Consider the following 18246-nt stretch of genomic DNA (forward strand, 5'->3'; position numbering starts at 1 on the left):
ACATGAAGTTCACAGCTCACTGTCAGATGTGAGAGTGCTACTCCTTTACCTTACGAGACGAGAAAGGCTCCATCTTTCATTGTAACCTGAGATTCGGTTCCAGTAGAGGTGAGCAGGAATGACTAGCTCATACAAAGCTCTCTCTTCCCTCTGTAGTGTGGTTTACAGTTCAAACACCCTGCACACAGGAACTGGCAGCACACCTCCTCCCGCTTTTGAGAATCATTCTTCCAAATAAAATGGCTCTAGAAATTCTCTCTTCATGATCTCTAGTGCCTTCCACAAGACTCTTGAGGGCATTAGGATGCATATATTCTCCTGCCTTGCCCCTCTATATCCCAATTCCCTCACACAACCTCACCAGTGGGTGCTGTCTGCTGGAGGCTCTGCTTTGTGCCCCACTGGCACCCCGTCCTTGACCACTATCTCACCTCCTCCATTCCTAAAGCCTTAAATACAAGACAGACTATACAGGGTAGGGACACAGGGTAGCAGAAAAACAACTGGATTTAAATATTCAACATCTTATTTTAATTCTACCTGTAGGCAATGTTCCTTGATATTTTCTATCCTGCCTTAGCCTTTCGAATCCTGTCCTGTCCTGACCTGCCCTTCCCTATCTGGTCTTTTTCTGTCCTATCACTTGCTAATTCTATCCCAGCAATTTCAGTCTAACTGGTCTGTTTATAAAATGCTGGCGCTATGCATACATGTAAGCCTAATCAATGGACATAGGGGGGTGAGGGCATGAGTGGAGAGGGGGTGGAGGAGTAATAGGGGGAATAAGGACACATATGTAACATTTTAATCACTAAAGACATTTTTTTTAAAAAATGCTGGCACTGCCATCATACTGATTTCACAATCCATTAATGAGTCAGGACCTGTGATCCAAACAGTCTTCTAGAATCCCCTATATCTAGTCCATCTGGAGCAGTCAGAGGTCACAGCTAGAGGGCCTTGATTTTCAAACTACAAAAGCTATCTGTCTTTAAAAAGTCACATTGCTCCTTTCCTAGGTTTTGAAACTAGATGACCATTTAATTAAAAAAAATATTTTCGCCGAAACCGATTTGGCTCAGTGGATAGAGCATCAGCCTGTGGACTGAAGGGTCCCAGGTCCGATTCAGGTCAAGGGCATGTGTCTGGGTTGTGAGCACATCCCCAGTAGGGGGTGTGCAAGAGGCAGCTGATCTATGTTTCTCTCTCATGATTTTTCTATCTATCCCTCCCTTTCCCTTCCTCTCTGTAAAAAAAATCAATAAAATATATTAAAAATAAATAAATAAATAAAATATATTTTAAAAAAATACATTTTCTTACTGTTACACATATTATTTAATTTGTACAGCAACTTTATGAGTTATTTAAATCAGAAATTTACTGATTCCTATGTCTTTTAAAAATGAAGGAACTGGCCAAGACGGTGTGGCTCAGTGGTTGAGCATTGACCTATGAACCAGGAGGTCACTGATCTATTCCAGGTTAGGGTACATGCCCAGGTAAAGAGAATGATCCCCATTACAGGGCATGCAGGAATTAGCCAATCAATGATTCTCTCTCATCATTGATGCTTCTCTCTCTCCCTCCTCTCCATTCCTTTCTGAAATCAATAAAAATGTATATTTTTAAAATGAAGGAACTGAATCTTAGGTAGGTTGAGTGATTTTCTAAGGTCCCACAGATAGTGACTGGGTCTGCTTTAGAAGCCAGATGAATTTCTATCTCTTGCCTGATATACTATTCAGCCACAGCTTCTTCAAAGGTGGCAGAGTATTACCTAAATCTGGGTCTTTTTGGATGAAGAGTATTTTCTAAAGAAATATAGATTTGGGGCTCTACCCTGATCTATAGAATCTTTATGGCTGGGTGTGGGAATATGCAATTTTAAAATGCCCCCAGGGAACCAGTATAGATTAAGTGGATCATTCCCCCTACATGCTCTACATTGGAGAGGGAGGGAGGGAGGGAGGGAAAGATGAGGGATCAATGCTAGGACTTCTGGGAACATAAAAATCAAATATAAATGAAAACTGTACAGTCATAGATAAACTAAGAACAATGAATGAGAAATAGAAGAACCAGAGGAACTAAACCTGAAGAAGTCACTTATCTTTGAATTGGACTCTAAGACGTAAATAAAAGTGTTTTGAAAGGTATTTTTTTATTCTGACAATATTAATTTGGTTCTATTTTCCCCAGCACCAGAGCAAGAGAAGAAATGTCTGTTGCCTTTTCATTTTCTAAATCAGAACCCAAGGGAACTACTTATGCATAAGGTCACAGTGTTTGGAACTCACTTTGGGTTCCCTCCTCTCTTGGTCTGGGGTGCCGATGAAGCAGATTTGGGGCCTACATTGCTTGAGCAGCAACCTAACCCAAAGCCGATTTCCTGAGAAACTCAGATCCCTCCTCTACTGATTGGAGTGTCTGCCCTTGACGGTCGTTTCACCTCATAGCTACTAGGCAAATGGTGGGACAATTGCTTATATATATAGATTACTCACAATAGGCAAAGATATCCAATCATATATTCTTTGCAAAGCCATTAGCACAATTATCAGCACTTAGTAAGTGCTAAGAAAAGTTTCTTCTTTTCCAAACCCAGACCCTTCTCTGCCATGTGACCTGTGCAGTCTCCTGGCTCCATGCTTCTAGCCCAGATGTTCACTGTGCTGCAGCACTGCCTTTATCTCCTAGGAGGAGTGGCTTTTTAGTTAACAAAGCTTGAACAAGGAAATATTTGTTGTAATTATGTTTATTAGGTACAAAAATGTGAAGTATTTTGTGTATTTGCTCTTTGGGTAAATAAAGATAGGGATGATCCCTGTTGGTCCTATGAGTCACTGGGAGCAATACCACCCACTTCCCTTCTCTTCTCTCCTAAAATTGTAGTGACTCTAGCTCCCCAAGAGTCTGAAATGTAGACTCCCTGAAGGCTGTGAAATGCAGACTCCCTCTGAAGAGATGCTTGACAGGATTAGAGGTTGATTAGAGGTTCTAGCCTCTGAGAGCAAAAGACATGTTGTAAGAGACTGACTAGACATACGTCTTCTTTTTGCAAGAGTTTGGATTTGGTTCAGATGCTGCCTCTCTTTCTGAGTACCATCTACCGCTGTTTGCTTTACTCTTTCTCTATATTGCTTTCTAACTGGGGTACAAGGTAGGATGAACACAGTCCAAATGGCCCCCTGCTGCTGAGGCTGACATCAAGCACTCCTGAGGGGCCTCAGGAAACAGTGTCACTTAGTTCTCTTTAACATCTAGATGTGAAATCTGGCAAGGCACCTGCCATTTTCTACAACTCCCCAATCTTCCTCTTTATTAGCTGTCTGGCACCATCATCACACTGCCTGCTTGGTTTAAATCCTGCTCACTCTTGTAATATAAAAAGACAAGAGAATGTCCCCGCAGATATAAACTTAGTCTCTCATACTCTAGACAGTTATTTTATTTTCAATGTAATTTTCCTTGGAACAAAAATTCTTTTATATTTCCACAGGAAAAGAAACTATCTTTCTGCCTCCTAAGTAAATATTTTACATGACAATTGTCCAGATGTTCCAGATGCCTACTGAAGCTTTCTCTATTTAACGACTAATCCTTTAGATCTATTGTTTAAGTGGCAAAAGCTAGAGTGTATATTTTTACTCATTTACTTATTTATTTTATTTATTCAAATAACATTTATTGGGTTCTTGCTGTGAATCACACACTCTTCTATGTACTGTTAATACATGAAAGAAGAGGATGCATTTATTTGAGAAAACAGGTAGGGAAGATAAACTCACAAACTCATAAACTATAACACAACATGGTCAGTGTTATGATATAAGGATGAGTCAGATGCCCTGGAAACACAAAGGGATTCCTGTCTACGTTTGTATAGGGAATGGCCAGAAGATATCACAGAGGAGGAAGAGATATTTGCATTCGCATAGTCAGTTGCACAAAGAGGAGGTAAGGGGTAGGGACATTCTTATGGGATGTGAAAAGCCTAGTGTAGCTGGAAAGAGGGAGATTGGCAGGGGAACATCAAGACTGGAGTTTGGAGATGCCCCTTGGATCAGAATGTGAAAAAGTACAATAGTTGGAATGAATTGGAGCTAATTGCCTAGGCATTGGAGGGCCAATAGACATATGGCCTACAGACCTGGATCTGAGCTATAGAAGCAGTCCCTATCCTCCAACAGGATGTATGGTGACACAAAGACCATGACCAGAAGGAAAATCTGCAACATCATCTGAAACAAAACCAGCCACCTACACCCCTGTTCTAAAAGGCTTCCGGCTGGCCTGGGTGGGAGTAGAATATAGGGGTAGCAGGTTAGGAGAAGGAGATAGTTGGAAGACTTGGGAGAAAGCTCAGCTGGGGAAGGGAGGGAGAAAGAAGATGAGGCCCTAGGGCAGGCCAGGCCAGTGTGGCTCAGTGGTTGAGCATTGACTTATGAATCAGGAGGTTATGGTTTGATTCCCAGTCAGAGCATATCCCTGGGTGGTGGGCTTGATCCGATCCCCAGTGTGGGGCGTGCAGGAGGCTGCTGACCAATGATTATCATCATTCATGTTTCTATCACTCTCTCCCTCTCCATCCCTACAAAAAAAAAAAAAAAAAAAAAAAAAAAAAAAAACAAAAAACAAAAAACAAACAAAAAAAAAAAGATGAGGCCCTAGGAGGTGAAGAATGTTTATGGTTTCTCCACCTGTTTGGGGGCTTAAACTTCCTCAAGAGTGAAAAAAAAAAATGAACAGAGCTAGGAAGTGCAAATCTCCCAGTTGTCATGGTTTGTTTGTTTGTTTCTTCCCTCTTCTTCCTGTGGGGAATTTACAAAGTATGAGCCTAGCGCAGGAGGAGAAAGCAGAGTGCTGAGCAGGGGGTGTGTACAAGGCAGGGCCTACCCGCGCTGGACGAGGACAGTACTGAGTCCAGGGGAAAAGGGGGCCTGACACCGCCCTTCCGCAGGAGAGCACCTTGTTTTCCAGGATAATGCTAGGACCCACTCTCCCTACTACGGGGTCTTTCCCCTTTTCCACAGAGTTACATCTGTGGTCAGATTTGGATCAGAGTGTTATAATTCTACTGACTCCATTCTCTTGCAGCTTAAAGCAGTCATAGCCTGTTGCTGTCCCATAATCGCTGCACCTGCTTCCTAGTGGTTTCAGTGTATCTGGAATCGAAACAGGACACGGCATCATCCCGTCTGCAGGAAAAGAGGACCGGGCATCTCCTGGCTGACTGCCCAGTGCGAGAATCTTCTCCATATGTTGCCCGGGCTGTCCGGTCCTCAGCCTATGTTTGAAAGACGACGGTGGAAGAACCCACAAGTCTCCTGTGCCGAGGGACAGTTATGCTTTACAGTAAAGTTCCTCTTTATTGAGCTGGGTATGCTTCCTGGAGCCTCTGGCTCCTCTTATCACTTGGACCAAAGGCTTAATTACATCTGTCTTCCACATGAGGCTGCCTCACATACTTGAAAGCAGCTCACTCATTTCTCAGACCTCAAAGAGGGAAATGGAAATGGATGGTGGAGGACTCACTGCTTTGTGGCAGACATTAAGCTGGGCTCATGCACCTAACATGGTCCCTTTTGTAAGGAAAATCAAAATCAAACCCAACAAATAAACCAGGGGGAAAAAAAAACACAATGAAAAAAGAATAAGTTATTTTCCCAAGTAAGTGGTGAGGCCAATATTTGAAATAGAGTAAATTGCAAAGTGTTTATATTAAAAATACATTTACACTTATTTCTATCAAGGTAATATAGCTTTATAATTTAAAAAGCCAGACATTGCTATAATAATATAGTAATAGGCTAATAATAATCATCTGACTCATCTCCTGATTCAACTAGAAGTGAATCAATCCATTGCTCTGTCCACCATCTTGCTGCCTCTGCCCAACTCTTCCATCAAGAGTCTAACTTTGAGTCCATCACCACCCTCATTACTGTACATGCATGTATGTAGACTATATATGACTGGGACAAGATTTACTAACATTTTTCACAATCTATCTTATTTTAAAAAAATTATCATTGGAAAACCTGCAGAATGTGCCAAAATGGTCTTTGAAAGAGTTAAGTGAATATTGGAATTTCTCTTTAATTAATAATCATCTAACCTGAGCTGCTTTGTATGACACTCTACACAGAAGCAGGGCAAAATAGGTTGTGTATAGCCTTCCAAATGCATGGTACTCAAATCTAAACACAACCCTCTCAGTGTGAAAATATTAAACAGCTCTGACATGGAAATAAGAGCTACATTCAATTTTCAAATACACAGAAAGGACGAAAGGAAATTAGATTCAAAATCCATAATAAAAGGAAAATTAGTTTTCTTATTTGTAACCTTTCTTCTTTACTTAAAAAATCGAACCCATTCATTCCAATATTTAACCTCTGGGCCTTCCTTGCTATCCACCCATAGATACACTCATATTTTCAATAGGCATTCTCTCCTCTCACCAGTCTCTCTAATGGTTTGCAAGTCATCAAGCCCAAGTAGTTCCAGCTAATGAAATTGTATAGAAGTTTCTTTTTTACCATCTCCCCTCACTCACATCATATAATATATAGATATGCAAGCACTGTTTGATTTTGATACAGTATTTCTCCACTCCTGTAGCAGTGTCAGAAATAAGCAAACAGAAACAAAACTACACAAGCAAACAACCTAAAACCAAAACAAAACCCAACCACCTTTTGTTCTCATGTCATCTTGAGATATTTCTGGGTCTTACACAAAGAACCTCAATGCAATTTGTTGAGCTGAAAGGGAAGTAGGGGTTCAGTGTTCTTCACAAGGTTTAGAATCAAAATAAACTGCACACTATTTGTCTGGAACTTTATAAATTCTATATAATAAAGAGGTAATATGCAAATTGACCATCACACCATCACAAGATGGCAGGTTGGGGCAGGGGGGAGGCTAGCCCAGCTGCTCCATAAGCCTGCCACCACAATCCCCTTAGCCCTGCCAGGGGCCTCAGGTCCTCCTGCACCCTCCACTGGCTGAGGCTCAGGCTAGCTGGGCAGGCCGAGGTGAAGGCAAACCTGGAATGGCAGCTGCCCAGATGCCCAGGGCTGGCCGAGGCTTGTGCTGCTGGCAGTGGCATGGGGGACATCACCTTCCCCTGATTGCTCGTCGCCTCCTTCCCCTGAGGGCTCCTGAACTGTGAGAGGGGACAGGCCAAACTGAGGGACTGCCCCCTCCAGTGCATGAATTTTCATTCACCAGGCCTCTAGTATGATAATAGTACAAAGAAATAGTAACCATGAGCTCTTTCCATAGGAACTCATGGTGTAGTTTGGGAAGTAAGAATACTTAAGAAGTGCTGAACAGAAGTGATAAATAACAGATTCATGCAACAGGATGATATAGTATGCAGTGTTTCAGAAAGTTTTCATTCCAATAAAAGACCTTCCTATCTTCTGAGATGGCCCAAGGCAAGGAGGGAGTTAGATAGTGGGATTGTGGTCTCATTTGGTCTCTAGTGTACCCCATGGCTTTGGATAGTTTGCTTAACCTCTGTAGGCTTGAATTTCATTATTTGAAGGAAAAAAAAACTTAAAATGAATAATAGTTGCAATATTTTTTAAATATAAAAATCTGTAACTGAGATATCCTTTCATGAGAAGGGCCTGAGTGTACCCAGTGTGGCTAACACAAGCCATCAAAAACATTTTATAGAGAGCACACACGCACACACACACACACACACACACACACAGTACCCGTGTACATTGTAGGGATAAATTGAGTGTCACAGGCATATTTAAGTATTTTTGGAGGTGGGTCAGGAGCCATCAAGATTTTCTTTTTCTGTTAATTTATCTTTACCACTGTACTTTCACAGCTGGGGGATAATGAAGCTTTACCATTTATCTGTGGAAAAGTGTGGAAACCATAATTCCACTTCAACCCAGTGATGTTCAGACGTTCTGGATGAGAACCCTGGTCACAGCAGAGTTGCAAGCCCTTCATTCAGACATGTTTATGTATCAATTCAGTTGTGAATCTTGCTGTCTCGGAAGTCAGGTTAAAAATGTTTAGTACTATCCTGCTGTAATTAGATTATTACATGCCTGCAATTTCTAATACCTCAACTTACAAGTGCCATTTCCTACATTGCATCAGAGAGGATGGCTGTCCCACACAAAGTCTACGTTTCCCATGTGCATTCTTGTCTGGGATGATAGCAGGATGAGTCCAGGGGCCTGTTTGTAAAGCTGGCAAGGCTCCCTTCCTTGTATCATCAACCTTGTGGGTTATGGAGGAGCAGTGCCTCACTCAGGGCAGTCAGACAGAATGGAGTGTTTTCACAGGGATCCCTGGCCTTTGGGCTCACGGAAAGCTCCAGAACCGGGAGGCTGCTGCTGGAAGGCCTTTGCATACGGATGACCGGGGCTGAGGCCACTGGGCAGACTCAGCTGAAGCAAGACTGTCTTTCCTCATCTGCTCTGAAACACGTGGACGATACACATTCACAGCACTCTACAGATCTTGCCAAGGGAGGGACTTGAGTTCCGACCCTTCACATGGCTCTCCAGCCTCCCCTTCAGATTTCCTATCGCTCTCCTGCCACAGAGCATGGCTCCCACCTTTCCGAAAGGTTTCCTCTCGCCCACTGGTCTGCAGCCATGCCTCCATCTCTGGTCCTCACATCGCCATGAACATAGGGGCTCTGCCCACAAAGGCACAGACGATGCTAGATTCTGTCTGAGCAGGTTGGAAAGTTGGCACCAAGCCTCTTTGTCCAACTCCCTCCTTGCTAGGCCTGATCCAATTTTACTCTTCTTTGTAATCACTCAAACCTCTTATTTCCCTCACCGTGGTGATAGTAATCAAAATACTATATTCAGAAAAACTGTAGATGCAGTTTTCTATGATGCAATGCCATAGTTTGATAAACAATTGGATGGATATATATTATCTATATTTTCACATGGAACAAAATCTTACCACATAATAGCTACCTGATGGTGAAGTATCAAAGATCAAGTCCATGAGAGAAGGTTATTGCAGGGGAGATGTTACCTGCTTCTAACAACAATGCTTTACAATAACAGTAATAAGAGCAAGGTAATAATAGTGACAATTATCATTCATTGCTTTTTTATAATATGTCAAAGTTATTGGTAAATACTTCATCTTATTCCCCAAAGACCTTAAGAGGCAAGTCCTTTTATTTCTCTCTTTTTGCAACTGAGAAAATCAAAGATTGGAGATGTTAGTATGCTGACCCAACAAATAAATACTAGATGGGTAAACAAGATTCAAATTCTGTCAATTTGATTCTAGAGCCTAATTGCTAAACCTCTACTCCCTGCTTCCCTGTAAGTATTATAATCAAATAGATAGATGACTGAGACAATCTGGACTATTTTCGATTGGATTAGTAAAATTAAACTAGATTGGCAGACAAACACTAGAGTCCTTTCCCAATCATGACAGTTATATTCCTAAAAACATCTCTGGTAGCCGAATTTCCTGTTGAGGACTTCAATTCTTTTTTTAATGTATTGGAGAAAATCAAAGATAGTAAGAAAACTGAAAAAGCCTTTTTAAAGTAAGCATAATTATGACATTAGAACAAAACAGCCCTCCCAATGAAAGCAATATTTATTCACCTTAAGTTAGTATAAGGAGTACTCTGTTGTTAATTTCCATTTAATAGCTCCCATAACACATTTGAGTCTATCCATGACATTCATTCAAGGAGCCATTTCATGTGTGTCTGAAATGCTTTGCTTATTCTACAATTTATAATAATAACAAGCCTGTGCTTGATCAGAAAATCTTAAGATGGCTTTAAAAGGTCCAGGGAAAGAAGACCTGTATGCTAGAATCCTGAGGAAGGGTAACTGATGTTATAGATTACTGTATCTAAATATACTGCTACACTATGCTATCATAATCTCTATATACTAATATATAGTACACAAAAGTGAAAGACATTACTCCATTCATTATTATATAGAGAAGAGTCCTTTCCTTATAATCACATTGATGATTTTCTCTTTGCCTCAGTTATTTGGGAGTAGACATAGCTGAACCCATATCAGCTGAGCAATGTTGTGGAAACACAGCTCATTTATCAGATACGGCAAGTTAAAGTGGAGACTTGTGATGATTGGTGAAGGTTCATTTTCAGAGACAGCAAGAAGGGGTGGGAACAGGGGTGGGTTAGAGAACATAGGGGTGGGATAGGGATGGGACAGGTCAGCCAAAAAAAAGTATGAAGAGGGGAAAGTCAGGTGATAGGGCCTTGCCCACAGTATGTGTGCAATACATATGAACTGGAAAAAAAAATGAATGGTGGATGGATGGAATGAGGAATGAGTGATGGACGGAGTAAAAACAATATTGAATATTCCCAACTTCACAGTTTGGTCATGGAGTAAATGAGGTATTCTAGCTGACAGCTATATTGCATTCTGTTATAATCAATGTTGTACTTTTCCACCCACGAGTGAGAAAAAAATGAAACACAATGTCCTCTAACCACTGTCTGTGAAAAGCTAAGGACATGTTTTGCTCTGCTCCTTTCATACTCTGTTTCATATTAATGAGAAGCTTTACAAATCATGAAAAGTACCAACCTTGAAAGCTGCCTTCCGTTTTGCTCATCTCACCTAAAGAAATGTAAAAAGACAGAAAGAAAAAGAAAATTTAAGTGAAAGCCAATTAAGGCAACACAGTTAAAAGAACATTAAAATAAAAACCACACACACCTTTATCCATTTTCCCTTGACAAAGGAGACATTTAACTGTGGAGAGAAAAATACCCTGATGGAACATCGCCCACTGAACTGTTTTTCCCCCCAAATATTTTGTGCTTTTTGTATTTTGTGATAGTTTGCTTTTTAAAATTTATTGGGTGCACAGTCATTATGAATGACAATGAGTAGAGGTACAGAGGGGATGTTTAATAAAAATGATAAAACTAAATTATACATAAAGAAAATTTATATAGGCAGCACTTAATCAACCCAGGGATATATCCATCATGATAAGATTTTTCACTAACGTCAGACAAGAGTATTCTAAGAGGCTGCTATAATTTATTCTCAGGATCCTTCTACTCTCAAATGCTGATTAGAACACAAGATTTTGCTTCTGTTCCCTCCTTGCTCTCCCAATAATCTGTTCTCCCTTATGGACAAAAGTGATTATTGTCTTGTTTATAAGAACTGTTCTACATTCCTTATGGAAATTGTAATTAGGATGCTGAATATTCAAATGGCAAGCCACTTTTCTCAGGGAAATTGTAATTATGATAATGCAGTATTTACCCAACCAATGTTTTCTAGCCATTGTTCTCTTTGAGGAGTGAGGAGGTCAGAGGAAAACACTGAAATAAAACACCCTGTTGGATCTCAGATATGTATTCTGGAAAAGCATAATAATAGCAGCTGATATTTGCTATACAGCAGGCACAACAATCAGGATGACATGTATATGACACACATACGTATTACCTGCAGGTATGTGTCAATTACATGTTTCTCACTTCATCTCTACTAGTATACCACCTAAGGTAAGTAATATTATTATTCCAATTTTTTGAGGCTCAGAAAAATTGAGTAATTTGCCTAACATCACGCAGCTAGTAAATAAGAGAGTGGAGGTTTAAACCCAGCTCTGACTATGAGCTCATCGTTAAAAGCCTCTATTTAAATCACTGGCTCCATGCACACTGAGTGAGCTGATTCAACCACATCCTCTCTTTTCTGAAACCGGAGTGTTTTTCCACTCCCTAAGCAGTGTGGTTTGCTCCTGGCAGAGAGACACTTGGCTGTGACCCTTGTTCCTAATGATGAAATTTCCACCATTACCTCTCTGAATGGAATAAAACCTCTGCTCAGGATGAGATTTGATGCAATTTGGCATTATCCATTGCGATTAAAACTTTTTCATGACCTCTGGTCCAAGGGTCCCACTTCTAGAATTGATGCTAGAAGTATGAGAGCATTCATGATAGCATTGTATTAAATAGTGAAAGCCTATAAAAGTAGCCAAACATCCACCAAATACTTTATGATACAATAGAAAGCTAAAGTTATTAAAAATCACGTGTTCATCCTGTGTCCTGGGAAAATACCCATGAGACACCATGACATTAAAATAGCATTCTGTGAAATAGTATGCAAAATATGAATGTGCTTTTGTTAAAACGTGAATTATTATGTATGTAAATATATCTGATTTTTGCCTAGAAAAATATCTAGAAGAACAGATACAAAATACTTAATGTAGTGGCCCTGGCTAGTCTGTCTCAGTTGGTTGGGCATCATCCTGAGCACCAAAAGACTGGCAGTTTGGTTTCTGATCAGGGCATATGCCTGGGATGCTAATTGATCTCAGGTAGAGGATGTTCAGGAGGCAGTCAACCAATATTTTGCTCTTACATTTATGTTTTTCTTTTCTTTCCCTGTCCTTTCCTCTCTCTCTCTCTCTCAAAAAAAAATTCAATAAAAATATTTAAGAAAAAAACACACAAAGATTTACAGTGGTTATCTTTTTGTAATAGGTCGAGAAGAATACTTGTCCCCCAGGATAAATGAATACCCAATAATCAAAACGTTTACAGAAAGCATGCTTTTTTTTTTTTTTTTTTTGATAGGCAGAATATTTTTTAATATGTGAAAGAATCAAGGACATCCAAAAATAAACCCATGGATATTATGCTATTTCAAAAAGAAAACAAACACATACAAATACAACCCAAGTCAGCCACTGGGACCTATTATCAAGTGAGCCCTTGGGTAGGAAGGAAAGGCATCTATCTCACCTGCCTGCCTTACTTACACTTTGTCAGTTCTCTACGGCCCTGTCCTTTCCTCCTTAGCTCAGCAATGAGGGTTTAGAATATTATTTTTAATATTATGAAACCAGGATTGAGCATCTATCATGTACAAATACTTATTTACTTTTAAAAAAATCCCATAACTCTGTAAGATAGGTATTTTCATTTTGATTTTATAAATAAGAAAAATGAGCCTCAGTGGAGTCACTTTTTTACACAAGCTTTCCAAGTTGGCCTGTGTTCTTTTAATTTGGCAAATTTACTAGTTTTATAAAGAAAAAGGAACTAAGATTTTAAAAAATCTCAGGAACTAAGAGCAAACAAAAAATAAATTAAAAAATGCAAGAACAAAAATGCATAAATTAGTGAGTTTTAGTAGACTACTTTTAAACCACTGGCTTACCATCTTATGTAGTTTGAGAATAGCTTATAGGATCTGTTCTTAGTCACTCTCTTAGCTTCACTATGGTTCTAACACCCTCCCCAAGAAGTTCCATTTTTCCCCTACATATTTTGAAAGCTTTAGAATAGCCTCTTCCACTCTTTCAGTAGGATCCAGCTATTTCATATATATATATATATATATATATATATATATATATATATATATATATATATCTGATGAGGCTGATGAGCTGTCCAATCTGATGGGACCAGGAACCAGTGCTGTGCCTTAGTTTCAGCACTATTTTGTGGGGAGATCAATCAGCCACTTGATGGACAGCTGATTGTGACACTGAACCTCTTCCACCTTAGAAGAACCAGTGATTCATTTTGACCAGAACTGGAACAGATTCCAAATAAGGGTTTGCTTATTTGCCTGTTCAACCTTGTTCAGCATCACGATCTGAAAGCCTACAGAGTATTTGATTCATCTGGACACAATATGCATATTATCAGCTCAAACCAATAGAAATACCTTAGAATTCAACATAATCATGAGATCTGTTCATCCCAATACATACTACATGACCACAAAGCTGCTGGTGTGATAGATTGATGGGGCAGCCTTTTAAAGGAACAGCTGAAGCCACAGCTGGGAGATGATACAAAGAAATGATGGAGTGCCAGAAAAGTATGAGGTAAATACTCTAAATCAATGACCATATTCTAGTACTGCATCCCTAGAATATATTAGTCTAGGAACCAAGGAAAGGAAGTCGGAGTGGTTGAACTTAGCATTATTCCCAGTGACCTAATTGAGGAATCTGTGCTACCTGTTCCCACAAATTCAGGCTTTGTGGATCTAGAGATCCTGGCTTTCAGAAGGCGAATACTTCCATAAGAGGATGCAGTAGGAAGCTCATTAGACTTTAGGATGTGTCTTATATCCAATATCTTTGGGATCCTTGTGCTATGAAAGTGATTGCAGGGAGAGATGTCATCGTATTGGCTTGGGTAATTGAATGGACATTGGGAAAAGCTGCTGTCCCACAATGAGGTCAGGAAAGAACTTCTATTACCCTGGAGATTCCTGGGATATCTCTAAGCATTTTCCCATCTACTTTTCAAAATATATTTTTATTGATTTCAGAGAGGAAGGGAGAGGAAGAGAGAGATAGAAACATCAATGATGACAGAGAATCACTGACTGGCTGCTTCCTGCATGCCCCACTGTGGATCGAGCCTACAACCCAGGCATGTGCCATGACCAGGAATTGAACCGTGACTCCTGGTTCATAAGTTGATGCTCAACCACTGAGCCATGCCCGCTGGGTGTCCCATCTATTTTTTTTATAGGAAATGGATAAATACAGAAGCCCTGGCCTAAGAAAGAAATGATGCAGCGGGTTTAAGGCTTATCAGTAATAGTCTGTGTCACCACATAAGGCAGGCCGCATAGATCAATAGTGGCACAGGCCAAGGATGAGGGAATTCTAGAATGGCAGTACAAGAGGCAAGACAATAGGTATCAGTTGAGGCATTGAGACTAGCTGCACTGGCAGGTGGCTATATTTCCATTGATCTTCCTCTCAGAGGTTTTGTCAGAAAAGATGACCTACTAGAATCCTGAAGAAGCTGTTGCCAGTTGCCCAAAGTGTTGGCTTCCAATGGCTCCCAGCTAACTCCTCTGGGAGTTTTCCTCCTTCCACCAAAGAAAATTGCCTTCCCCAAGGGTATTCACCCTCCCACAGGCAGATCATGTAGAATGACTGAGCCATGTAGGGGTACACTACACTGCTTCTCTATTTGGGACATTTATAACCATATTGATCCCATGCACACTCCCAATAAACTTCCTGCATAAAATATTCTATTTCAGAATCAGTTTCCCACAAACATTGACCTTAAGCAAGATTTCAAAGTTCAGAAGTTATGAAGCTGAGAATTGAACACAGATATAAGTGACTCTGAGTCCACATCCTAGCCATCATATCTTCCTTTCTCCCATAAAGAACAACAATTTATTCTAATTTTAAACATATTTTTTTTCTAGGCATAAGCAGTCAATAATGAAATGTTTAACCCTGCAAGTCAGAAAACATTCTACAGTATTATACAATATCTACAATTATATTGTCACTGGAACATTAGACTAATGTATTTATAGCTCTTGAAATATAGACTGATATAAATGAGTCTGTATTTAACTACACATACATAACAATTTATAATATTACATTAAAATATATGTCCCAAAATATATCTCAAAATTAATTTCAATGTTAGTTTGACAACAATCTCTAATTATGCTAGCATATTTTCTAAGTACAAAATGATACTTTTAATCATGCTATTTTCTAGGACAAAAATTTAAGACCTCTCTGTTTCAGAAAACTTACAAGATTAGTTACAGATCAAGGACTTACATTTTCTACCATAAATGTAAGTATTTTATCAGGCGTGAAATGCAGTCAGAACAATTTACAGCCCAGTAAAATATTTCTTCAGGCAGTCTTTAGAATAAGAACATAGAAGTTACCTAATTCCATGCAATGTTGAGAGAATGCTGTTAGGATTTTACAACCAGTGAACAGTCAGCTAAGTGGTAACCACCTGTCTCTAAACTCTTGTCTGTACCCCTTCATTCTGTTCCTGAAGAAATTCTACATCCCCTGTTTCTTTGTTTCATTTACCAGCTCTTAACTCTGGGTCACATAATTATGCTTTTCTATTTAAACATATATAGCATCATTGGTATAGTGATGTTATCCCACACTATACTAAATTAAGGACTTCACGTGATAAATAAACACAAGGTGTCAGATAAAATTCCTTTGGCAGAAAACTAAGATAAGAAAATTCCAAGAAACATATCTAACCTGTGCACACTGAGGCAAAAAATAAATAAATAAATAAATAAATAAATAAATAAATAAATAAATGGTTGCCACACATTAAGAAAGAGCTTACTAGTTTTAGTTGTATCTTTTACTTGTCAAAAGATTATTTAAACCATTTGGGGAGAGAGGGTTTTTTTTTGAGAAGTTCTTAAACATCAGATGGATTTAAAAGGTTCCAACTGGTAGAAACTAGGACAGGACCTGCCGACTGAAGCTGTACTGTATGCCCCATGTAGAGACGTGGGTCAATAAAGCAAAGCAAAAAGCACGGGAAACACTTCAAAGGAAGGACGAAGCTAATGGACAGGAGTTCCTACCAAGACATAGGAGGCTTTCCCCGGTGTAATCTACTCAGTAAGCTTTAAGGTACAGACTCTTCCAGACCTCCAGAAAAACCTTCATGAGAACATTGTCTACCTCTGGGGAGAGCTGTGCATCGCTCATCTCCAGAAGGGACAGGCTTCCTAAACTTATCCTGGGGTCATTTATTTTTCCTCAGCAGAGTTTACATCACAAAGAATGCAACACAGGTTTACATCTGTTCGTTTATTATTATAACTGGGTTATAATAATAGGAGCCATGACCTACTCATGAGGAGCTTGGACTTTTAACAGTAGTACATTTGGCATCAGCAAATGGCTCCCCAGTTTCTATTCAGTAATATTTTCAGATTCAGGAAAGAGAGTTAATTTTTATTTTTGTACATGACACTTAGAACTGGTGTAGCCAATTGACTGTCAGTACACTAAGTTACTGGTAATACTACAGTTAACATTTCAATGGTATAGCTAAAAAAGCAGACCAACAAAAAGATAAAGACTGACATATACAGGCATGAGATTAACTTGGTGACACAAGATTCTCTTCAGGAAAGATTTACCAGATGTTTAAAAAATTTTATTTTGATGTATTTTTAAAGAATATTTAAAAATTAAATAGCATAGGGGTTGGACAATGTCATAATTTTCAGGGTAAATTCTGAATAAACTGGCATTGGCATAGAGCCAGAGTAATGGTTTGGAGATGAAAAGGCAATTTATGAGGACTACTGAGGTAGTACTTGCAAGAGAGTAAGTTTTATGTTTGTTTGTTCTATGTCTGTTTGGCGAAATCCTATATCGATAGGACTGCTAGAATAGTCTGTGCTAACTAATTTAAAATCATGCTTATCTTCCACTTTGGGGAGGCAGGGTGGGGTGGATAAAAAAAACAACAACACTGGATAATAAATCAGGAAAGCAGGCTTAGCCTACTCTGTGGCTCCAACTGGTTATCTGTTTCTGGGCAGAATTTTCTCTTGACTTTAATTAACAGTTAAATCTCAAAAGGAAAGTTAGGACAGGAAAGGTGTATAAGTTGAGGTTGTCCAAATCAAGAACAGGTGGTAGGTGGATCCAAGCCAATGTTCCTGAAGGGGAACCAGAAGGAATGTTTGGGAAAATAAGACTTAAATTGAAATATAAAGGAGGAGAAATGGAATCATAAATATCAGACAGAACCAAATCAGGGAACACGGGGAACAGTGGACCACGATAACATTATCTTTGGACAAGTGAGGAACATCCTGGAGATTATCTGGGATAGTAAGCAATGTAAAATGTGTGCTGATTATTTAGGAATCCCATGGTTCATTCATTGTTTGGCCTGGCATCAAGGCAGGCTATAAGCTCCATGCAAAAGAGATGAGTCCCACCCCCCCCTTTTTTTTTTCACGATTGGGTGTCCAGTGCCGGGCATAGTAATGGACACTTGGTAAGGAATCAATAAATATGTTAGGATGAGTGGACAAGTGTATACATGAACAGGTAAAATAAAACAAATAAATGAGTGAACTCAAGGTAACATGATGTATTGCATGAGGATCATTATAGGCACTCGATTACTTTTAAGCCAGTCCTTGATAACATCTTTTAAAAGAAAATAACACAGCAATATAGTGAAAAATATGAGATTCTGCACTTGGCTCTCACCCTTTTACTCCCAAAACACAACTTAATATACAACAGTTTAGACAAGAGTATAGAACTGAACTAAAACTTATGAATCAACAGGAAACGTGCTGTGTCTCCTCCCTGAACACACCAATGCTATCTTAGGCTTTAATTTTACACCTGTAGTATATTCAGGAGAGGAGGAAATGATCCTGTTTT

General features: G+C 39.4%; 1 protein-coding gene across 1 annotated transcript in view; it reads right to left on the reverse strand.

Moving 5' to 3' along the window:
• The window catches only part of LINGO2 (leucine rich repeat and Ig domain containing 2), a 582223-nt gene that overhangs the window by 361162 nt on the left and 202815 nt on the right, over positions 1-18246 (reverse strand). Inside the window, exon 4 of the mRNA XM_084898269.1 lies at positions 10605-10637. The gene's annotated coding sequence lies outside the window, so the exon portion shown is untranslated. The remainder of the gene's footprint in view (positions 1-10604; positions 10638-18246) is intronic.

This window comes from Pipistrellus hanaki (genome assembly GCF_964339955.1).
Source record: "Pipistrellus hanaki genome assembly, chromosome: 11".
NCBI lineage: Eukaryota > Metazoa > Chordata > Mammalia > Chiroptera > Vespertilionidae > Pipistrellus > Pipistrellus hanaki.